The sequence below is a fragment of the Dromiciops gliroides genome, chromosome 4 (assembly GCF_019393635.1).
Source record: "Dromiciops gliroides isolate mDroGli1 chromosome 4, mDroGli1.pri, whole genome shotgun sequence".
Taxonomy (NCBI): domain Eukaryota; kingdom Metazoa; phylum Chordata; class Mammalia; order Microbiotheria; family Microbiotheriidae; genus Dromiciops; species Dromiciops gliroides.
The window spans coordinates 267,741,846-267,752,536 of NC_057864.1; positions in this window are offsets into that span (position 1 = coordinate 267,741,846).

Consider the following 10,691-nt stretch of genomic DNA (forward strand, 5'->3'; position numbering starts at 1 on the left):
TTCAGGACTCCTGTGCAAGAGATTCAGTCTTTTATTATCTGTACAGCTGGGTTCTTATTAAATTAGTCAGAACTCTATCTGTTTACATATGTAACTCTTGCTTCAAGTGACTATATCATATGCTATTGATACTATTAACGTAATTTTAAGATGCAGACAGAATGTGGAGAGAATGACAGCTGGCACTAGCAGTTGGGAATGACAGTTGAGAAATGTCTTCATGTGAAGAAGCTCTCCCTCTGGAGCCATGGGAAAGTTGGGGGTTGGGGGTGGGGTGGGGAGAGGAGTTATCTATGATCCAAGAGAATCTATGAAGAATTTGTATTATGTGTGTCTTTCCCTAGGGAGTCATGGAGAGAGAGTGTGGGGTTTTTTGTTGTTGTTTTTTTGTTTTTTATCTTTTTTTCATCTTTGAGCATCTACTTGATAAACTGGAGACAATTGAAAGTGTTATCATGAAAAAAGCTAGAGGTGTTTTTTGTCAGTCCTGAAGGTAAGCAGAAAAAGCCATGAAATAAAAGAGTTCAAGAGATATTCTTTTCTTTAAAAAAAATATTTTCACCTTTGTCTTCTGAAAAGGATTTAAGTAAGGACACTTAATTAGTATCTTTAAAGATAGTGAGTTGAATAGTACTTAATTTCCAGAAAAAGGAATCAACTATGAATATTTTAAGGGGTTGAGCTAACTTTTTTTTGGTGATATTGGTCATAGTCAAAGTATTTTTTTTCTCTGTCTTTCTGTTCTTTTCTGTATTTGTAGTATTGTTCACATGTTAATAAATTCTTTATATTTTAAAGTGTTAATATTTATTTAAATATAAATTAGTTATTTCTAATTGAAAGTACCCCAGTGGTGGCTCATAAGCTACAGTTTGGGGAATAGCTATTTATAGGAGTACTTCTAACATCCTGAGTAATGATAGCAGCTCTCTATCTCTTGAGAATGACAACCTGTTATCAAGGGTAATCATTAAAGGAAAGTGAACCCAGAGAGAAAAAAAAGGGTACCACACCAATATTTATCCATCAAATATGGGTTAGACAACAGACGTTTCAGGGGAATATCCAGGGTGGGGGACAAAGTCAAGATGGCAGAGAAGAAGCATTCAGCTGATCTCTCCCAACATTCCCTTCCAAACAACTTCAACATATCACCTCAAATCAAAATCTGGAGTTGCAGAATCATCAAAACACCAAGGTGAGACATTCTTCCAACTCAAGACAACTTAGGAGGTAGGATGAAGGGATCTGTGACACATGGGTGGGTGGTTTCTTGGCAGGAGCCTATGTAGATGAAACACTAGTGGTGGATTAGATGGTGGTGACAGAAGCACAAGAAGTTATAGGCATTCTTAAGGCAGAGGAAGTAAGGGGACATGGCAACTGGTCAGAAATAAATTAGATACCCTCATGCTATGACTTGATGCAGGACTAGAAAAGCTGTTTGGCAATTCCATTGCATATATCTACCTGAGGAAGAGAATCACTTGTAATGCCAAGGGAGCAGAGGCCCTGAGGAGCAATGTTGATTCCAATCTCAATGGATTAGGGGCCCTACCTGGGTAAAGACCAGAGCAAAGACCAGGAGAGCAGCCACACCTGTACCCAGATCACAACACTAGAAAAAGCATCAAAAATTTACAAACCCTTAGAACTTGCTCTGAAAATAGCAGTGCAGAAAAGTTTGAAGCTTGGGATAATGAGCCTCTTCTACCACACGTAGGGAATAAAACCCAACTTTAACATAAATTCAAAGTTGAGAGATAAGCTAGAAAAAAAAAGAGCAAACAACAACAAAAAAGAACCTGACCATAAAATTCTGTTATGGTAACAGGGAAGATCAAGATACAAAATCAGAAGAAAATGATGAAATCAAAATAGTTACAAACAAACAAAGAAAGGAAAAAAGAGGAAAGGAAAAAGAAAGAGTAAAACTTTTGGTTGCTGTTTTCTTCTCACTGCTCTTCCTTGCAAAGCTCAGAAGCCTCACATAACTTATATGGTTTATAGAGTTAAAAGGTGTTCAACATCCCAAACAAAGTACAAATTTATTTAATGGGCTTAAATGGAAAGTAAGAGTGTAGTGAAGCCTTGTAGTCAACCTTGGAGTCAGAAAGATGAAAGGTCCGATCTGAGATATATAGTCTGTATGACCCTATAAAAGTCACCTCTCAGTGCTCCTAGAATGTAGAATAGAACCAGAATCTCTCTGGGAAAGCTGCTTGATGTCAGGGACTTCCTATCTATGCCTATGGGAGGGGAAGAAGATTTTGCTTCACAGTTCCTTTAGTACAGAAAACAGACCAGCCCATTGTGTTTTGAGGGACTTCCTGGTAGCATTTGAGGAAAGGGAAAGGGTTGGGAAGGGGAAGGGGTATAGCTCAGATGAGTGGCAGTCTGGAAAAGGCATTATTTCTCTACCCAAGATCAATCCTTGGAGAGTTAAAGTGCTGGCCGGTTATTGCAAAATATGTGAAGCTTGATCTGACAGCTTCTATCTCCACTCCCTAAGCCCTTTCCCCTGCTTTATGGAGAAAAACATGTGCATGGGACAGTGAAAACACTAGAAAATTAATTTAAAGACTGTGCTGCTAATGGTGGGTCATTAACTTAAGATATAAAATACAGTACCATTTATGTTAAATTAGGATTGATTTTCATGTACATTCATGCAACCTACTGTGAAGAAGTGAGAAATGGAAGGTGAGGAGAATAAGGGAGGGGAAAATGAGAGGTAAAGTAAGGAGAGGGCAAGAAGATTGGAAGGATGAGAGGAAAGCAAAGGGAGGAAGAGAGGGAAGAAGAGTGATAATATTTCAGTTTTCTTTTCTAGGACCTAGGAATCTGTCTCTATAACAGCTAATGTATCATTAGGGTTTGATTTTTTTAAAATAACCTTATGAGATCAATAGTGGAAAAAATCTCTATTTTATAGATGAGGAAACTTGCCCAGAGTGATATAGCTGATATCCTAGCCAAGTTTTTTTTACTCTGAGACCAATTGTCTTATCACTATACTATGGTTACTATTAAATTACTGTTGATCTTTCATTCACTTTAAATTGCATTTATATTGTAATAATAATAATAATAATAATACCCTCCACTGGAATCAGGAAAGAAAGGCAGTGATGAAGAATGTTTAAATTATTCCACTTGCCAGAAAATTTTTCTTAAGACTCTACAAGCTAGGCTTCAGCAATATGTGAAATGAGGATTATCAGAACAGCAAGCTGATTTTGGAAGAGGCAGAGGAACCAGAGACCAAATTGCAAACATTCACTGGATTATGGAGAAAGCAAGGGAGTTTCAGGGGGAAAAAAATCTACTTTTTCTTCATTGACTACACTACAGCCTTTAACTGTGTGGATCACAACAAAATGTGTCAAGTCCTCAAAGTGATGGGAGTACCATATTATCTTAATGGTCTCCTCTCAAGAAGCAATGGTTAGAATTGAACATTAAACAACTCATTGGTTTAATATTAGAAAAGGAGTTTAACAAGGCTGTATATTGTCATCATGGGGTGTCCAGGTGTCCAGGGGCAACTGGCACCCTTGGTAGGAGGACTGCCAAGCCCTTTTCAGGGTTGCTTTCAATCTTTGATATGTACCTGCCACCTAACTCTCACCTATGGTTCCAAGAAGCTGTGGCATGCACAACTGCTATATCCTGGTAAACTGTTTTTGCAGACAGACTAAACCAGCTATCAACCTTATTGCTATGGATAAGTTCACTTACCTTTACAGTATAGATTCCAGGTATATGAACATAGATGATGAGGTTGGTGCACACATTGCCAGAGCTAGTTCAGTGTTTGAGAAGTTCTAAAGGAAAGTATAGGAGAGAAGAGGCATAAGGCCACCTATCAAACTCAAGGTCTACAGAGTCATTGTGCTGACTACATTGTTGGAAGTCTGTGACAGTATAACAGTATAACAGTGCCATGCCAGGGAGCTGAACCACTTCCATTTGAATCATCTTAGGATGATTCTGAAGATTAGCTGGCAAAATAAGTTACCAGACACTGAAGTTTTTTCTCAAACTGAAATGCCAAACAATCGAACTGCAGAGAGTGCAATTCCAATGGGTGGGCCATGTTTGAATGCCAAACATGGATTTGCCTAAAAAACTATTTTACAGAAAACTCATATAAGGCAAACGCTCACATGGAAGTCAGAAGAAGTAATAGAAGGAAATTCTCAAGGTCTCTCTGAAGAATTTTGGAATCAATTGTGAGTCATGGGAGACACTGGTATAGGACCACCTAGCATGGTGTGCCCACATCAAAGAAGGTGCTGTGCTCTATAAGCAAAGCAGAATTGCAGTAGAACAAAAGAAACTTGAGATGTGCAAATTTAGACATCTACACTTCAAATGTTTATATGGACTATTTATGCCCAACCTCTGAGAGAGCCTTCTGAGCTTTTGCTGATCTAATCATCTACAGTCAGACACACTTACTTTGACAATGTGACAAAATAATGGGATTTAGCAGATACTCAAAGACCCACCTTAGAAGCTAAAGATTCTAATTTAAGGCAACCACAATATAGAATTTATACATCACAACTCCAGTAGGTCAATGTCATTTTGAGTACAAGGAACAACTAATATTGTCACCTTAACTTTTTAACATATTCAGGGTACATCATAAGAAATGCCAGGCTGGACAAATCAAAAGCCAGAATTAGGTTTGCAAAGAAAAATAGTAACAATCTCAGATATGCAGACAATACCACTCTGATGGCAGAAAGTAAAGAATTAAGAAGTCTTTTGATGAGCAAGTGAAAGAGGAGAGTGTAAAAGTGGAATTGAAGCTTAACATAAAAACAAATAAACAAACTAAGATCTTGGCAATTGGCCTCATCTTGTGCTGGCAAACATAGGGAGAAGAAATAGATTCAGTGTCAGGATTTATGTTATTAGGGTCAAAGATTACTGCAGACAGCAACTGCAGCCATGAAATTTCTTCTCCTTGGAAAGAAACTTATGGTAAATCTGGACAGTACTAAAAAGCAGAGACATCACCTTTCTGGCAAAGATCTAGTTAATCAAAGCTATGTTTTGATTTTTTTTTTTGTTGTTTTGTTTTTTAGTAGGAATGTTTACCTGTGAAAGTTGGACTATAAGGAAAGCTAGAACTATATATGCTTTCAAATTGGTTGGTGCTAGAGAAGGCTTTTGTGAGTCCCTTGGAGAGCAAGATCAAACAAGTCAATATTTAAAAGAATTATTTTAGATTACTCAATGCAAAGACAAATATTGAAACCAAATCTTAAATACTTTGGTTACATAATGAAGAGACAAGACTCATTGGAAAAGACCCTGATGTTAAGAAATATTGAAGGCAAAAGGGAAAGGAGACCACAGAAGTTGAGCTGGTTGGACAGATAGTGTCAAAGAAGCCATAGACATGATTGGACAGACTTTGGGAGATAGAGGAAGATACAAGGGCCTGGCATGCTATATAGTCCATGGAGTCACAAAGGGTCAGACATGACTGAACAACTGAACAACCACAACCAATCTATATCTCTTTTGCAAAGCAATAACAAAACAAACAAAAATCTAACAAACTTTCTATCGTAAATTCAGTACATATCCTAATAGCCTAACCCTTCCTTTACTTTTTGGACTTAGCCACGGTGGAAATAGGACTTCTCTGTATGTATTATTTCTGACTTCCCCCTTGCTATTTCCCTATTCTGACTGAAAAGTCATATGACTTTCAAGAAGCTTATGAATAAGAACAGAACAAAGATTTTCCTTTTGTGATCTTCATTATATAGAACTTGGCATCAAAATTACTTATCTGTAAGCTATGAGGATGGAAAAGAACAGAAGACAAATATTCCCTTTCCCCTCCAATTAGAGTTTATTCACTATCTATGCAGATCATAGACAATGGCATAGGGAAATAGAAACTTCAGCTCCAGTCAAGTTGTAAGCAAAACAAATTTCCTGCAAAGATAATTCAATTTCCTATGAAATGCAGAGGACACTATATGGATTATTGAAGGGGAACAAAGGCCAGACTTAGGAAATGTATCCCAGGAACTCCTAGTCTCCAGACATAATCTTCATGACCGATTTCATACTGCCTTTTCCCAGAGTTCTTCCTTATTTCATTCATTCCGCACTATTCCTAGGATCATTCCCCCCCCCCCCCTTTATCTATCTCATTCCCTCAGTTTAAGAGATGGCAACTTTTTTAGTCTGATTTACAAATCATGCAAAGATACTCATGGTGATGCTCTGAGAGAGGTATCAAGGGTGTCTTAGCTACTTTTCAACCTGGGGTTTCTATGGACAACACCTGTGCCTTCACTCTCTAAGCAAGGTGATCCTCAATCTTGAGGATGATGATACCAAATTGTTATCAAATATTTTTTTTCAAACCATCTTCCTCACCACAGGATGGAATTGCAGTAGTATTTAGTGACTAAGAGATTAAATGAATGAATGATTAAAACATGCATAGTGATGCAAAGTTACCATTATGACTTCAATATTGTTCTTAGATAAATTTATATTTTATAATTCACACATATATATATATATATATATATACACATTGGGAAAAAAAAAACTCAAGTCAAGTTACAGTATTTTTGATTACTTTTTTGTTTTTGTTTTTGTTTTTGTTTTAGTGAGGCAATTCGGGTTAAGTGACTTGCCCAGGGTCACACAGCTAGTAAGTGTTATGTGTCTGAGGTCAGATTTGAACTCAGGTACTCCTGACTCCAGGGCCAGTGCTCTATCCACTGCGCCACCTAGCTGCCCCTGATTATTTACTTTTTAACTGCATTTTGATTTAGAGACTGAGTGCTAGGTATTGACAAATGTATCAATAGATCCTTTCACCCCCCCCCCCCCCATGAGTGTCTGTAATCCACAGGTTGGTAATTACTGGAGTAATCTTGGAACAAATGATTCAAATAGTGCACATTTCAGAGTGGATAGGAGCTAAGATATATAGATAGATGATATAGATATAGATATAAACTGATATACACACATATATACATATATAGATCTATAAATATCTCTCTCTCTCTCTCTCTCTCTCTCTCTCCTTTCTTTCTCTCTTTTTCAACAAAGAAGCTTTTTGGCACATTCTAAGACAAGAATTTTTAACCTGGGATATATAGACAGAATATAGGGTCTGTGTTGACATTGTATCTTGTTCTGTTCCCCCTAATTACCCCTCCCATATGGCTATGGAGGAGAGAGTGAAGTTAGTGACTTTGCATAGCCCATCCTCTCTTAAATCCAATTCACTGCAAATCATGACATAACCCCCCACACACCCTTCCTGTAAGTTATTATCCTCTTCCAGAACAAAGGACAAACAACAACAACCCCTCCCAGTAAGTTTGATTAGGTGGTATAAAGTGTTGTTTGTCCTTCATTCTCTAAGAGGACCATGACATTGTGGGGGGGATGTCATGACCTCCAGTGCATTGGATTTAAGTGAGACAGGGCTGTGCAAAGTCACCATCCTCACTTTCTTCTACAGATCCATCTGGATGCAGTGGAAAGATATTTATATCAAGAAGACTGGAGGGGCAGCTAGGTGGTGCAGTGGATAGAGCACTGGCCCTGGATTCAGGAGGACCTGAGTTCAAATAGGGCCTCAGACACTTAACAATTACTAGCTATGTGACCCTAGGCAAGTCACTTAACCCCAATGACCTCATCCAAAAAAAAAAAAGAAAAAGACTGGAGAATGCCCTGGATGTTTGAGGCAGTTGGGTGGCACAGTGGATAGAGCACTGGTCCTGAAGTTGGGAGGATCTGATCTGAATTCAAATCTCACCTCAGACACTTAACAGCTGCATGACCCTGGGCAAGTCACTTAACCCAGATTATCTCAAACATCCCAGGCCCCATCTCCAGTCATCCTGATCTCTCTCTCTCTCTCTCTCTCTCTCTCTCTCTCTCTCTCTCTCTCTCTCTCTCTCTCTCTCTCTCTCTTTCTCTCATTTGCCTCTGGACCCAGATAGTTCTGGAGGAGAGAGTGAGGCTGGTAACTTTGTACAGCCCTGCCTCACTTAAATCCAATTCACTGTAAGTCATGACATCACCTCCAGATGTCATGATCCTCTTTGAGGTAGTATAAGGTAACAATAATATGAAGTAAAATTGCAAAAGGACAACAGAGACGGAACTTACAAATTGCACAAATTAAAGGAGCATAACAGTTACTTGCAAACTTTCTCACAAATTAGGAAAACATAGGAGTCATTAACAACAGCCTCATAAACTAACCGACCACATCTTGAGACTATGTGCTAAATTAAGGTAAATTAGTTAGACCTTAATATAATGACCCTTTGGTCCCACCAACTGTTCTCAGTCTGTAGGCTACAGATAAGCACCTTAGGTGTGTTATAATACCAGTAGTGTTATGGAAATGAACCAACCCTAAGGTGATCTTGAGATGATGATGTGTTAATGAACTAGCCAAAGGTGTCCTCCACTACCAAATTCCTGCCCCTTGAGCACTTCTCTACCTCCTACTTGTCCAAGCTACCACAGTGCTCCCAACTCCACCTGATTTGTGGTTATGTAAATAATTATCTGTGCCCTTCTCATTCCCCATTCTCTTTTGCATGCTGCTTGCCTCCCACTACTAATTCATCCCCTGTCTCCACAGCAGCTGCCTCTGTATTCTCTATGATTTATTAAATTGTAATTGAAACATTGCTCCCCACTTGCTGCAATAGTGATCTTTCTCAGTGAGTATCCAAAGAACCAGGCATGCTTACTCTGGCCCAATGGGGCCCCCTTGTGGATGCCTTCCTTTCCCTTATAAATTGGAAGGACAAGTACTGAGACTAAATTCAGTTCCACAGTGGCTCCTATCATGAATGAGCATGGAGCTATGAATTCACTGGCAAAAAGCCAGGGTACTTAGGTGAACTTCATGCCCCTTTTCATGAGGGACTTCCTCAGTAGGTTGCAATAAATCAATGAACAATTCAGGGAGTCAATGAACTTGGATGAGTATACACACACATACACACACATACATATACACATGTAAATATGCTGCATACATATATTTTTATTTGTCTTAACTTAAATTTAGCATTTTCTTTATTTAAAAACATTCTAAAAAAGAAGTCAATAGGTTTCACTGAACTGTCCAAAAGGTTCCACAAAGTTTAAGAATACCTATAGTAAGTTTTTTTTTTTAAAGTTTACTCAAAGTTTAGGGACCTCACACCTGGACAAAGACTTGGGTGGCATTTCTCTACTTCTATAGAACTATCAAAGATACAGTTCAAATATAAGGAACAGGTAAACTAGACAGATAAGGTGATAGCATAGGAAGAAAGAATATAGTTCAGTTTCCCATCACAACTACTTCATATACTAGAAAATATATCACACTAAATTTTTAATAGGAAAGCCTAAAAAAAAAAATCAAATGATAGTGAATCTTAGCTCAGGTCAGTGTAGAGAAATAAAGGTCTTCCTACATTGGGAACATAGTCTAACCAGGAACATGCTACATAGAGTCTTTTTGTGAAAATGACTAAACTGGGGTTAAAGGACTGTGTACTTAGGGTAATAAGAGGTCCTGGCTCCAGAAAAGGATTGTGCTTGACTGTTTTCTTTGTCCTTCATTCTCAAAGATGACCATGACATCAGGGTGATGTCATGAATTGCACTTAATTGGATTTAAGTGAGGCAGGGCTGTGCAAATCACCAACCTCACTCTCTCCTCCAGAGCCAACTGGGTCCAGTGGCAAGTATATATCAGGATGACTGGAGATGGCTCTGGATATTTAAGGCAATTGGGGTTAAGTGACTTGCCCAGGGTCACACAGCTAGTAAGTGTCTGAGGTAAGATTTAAACTCAAGTTCTCTTGACTCCAGGGCCAGTGCTCTATCTACTGCACCACCTGTCAGCCCTTGACTATTCACGTCAAGCACAAATTCCCCAAATGGGAAATATGTTTCTTATATTTTAGAGCTGATTCACATATCCATTGTGGACTGATTAAGGGGTCTACATCTAAGAGAAAGTCCAGAGCAGGGAGCAGTTGAAATATGGGGATATGTAAAGCAAGAACAAAAGAAAGCAAAAGTTTGGCTCTGACCCTTGGAGCAGAGAGGGGTCATGGATCCAAACTCCAGCACAGTCTAAAGCTTACAATAGAATAACCAAGGCTATAATTCAGACAAAGAAAAGTTTGTGGTTCTTTTACTCAGTACTCCAGGTATCTGATGGAGACTAGAGCCAGAAGCAAGTCTGCTGGACCTGAAACTAAGGGCAAGCCCACAAGGGTGTTGACCAGATCCAAACCCAGGTCAAGAACTAACAAAGCTCAGAGCAGGAGGGAATCCATAAAACCTCATGTAGGAGGATGGATTAGACAGATTTGAAAATCCTGAAAGTACAGGACTAACTACCCAGGGAAAACAATATCAAGAGCCAAGTGAATACAAAATAGGACAAAGTATCTCTCAACATTATATATAGATCTAAGGGACTAAGACAAAGTACAGTTTTGGGAATAAAACTAGAAGAACCATTTTAACAAAATAAAACTCATTACAAAAAAGCTATTTTGGTAACAAGGATGCCTAATATACAAACTCAGAAGAAGAAAATGATTTGAAAATATCGATAAGCAATGACCTCCCCACCCCCTAAAAATTGCTTGGATATAAAA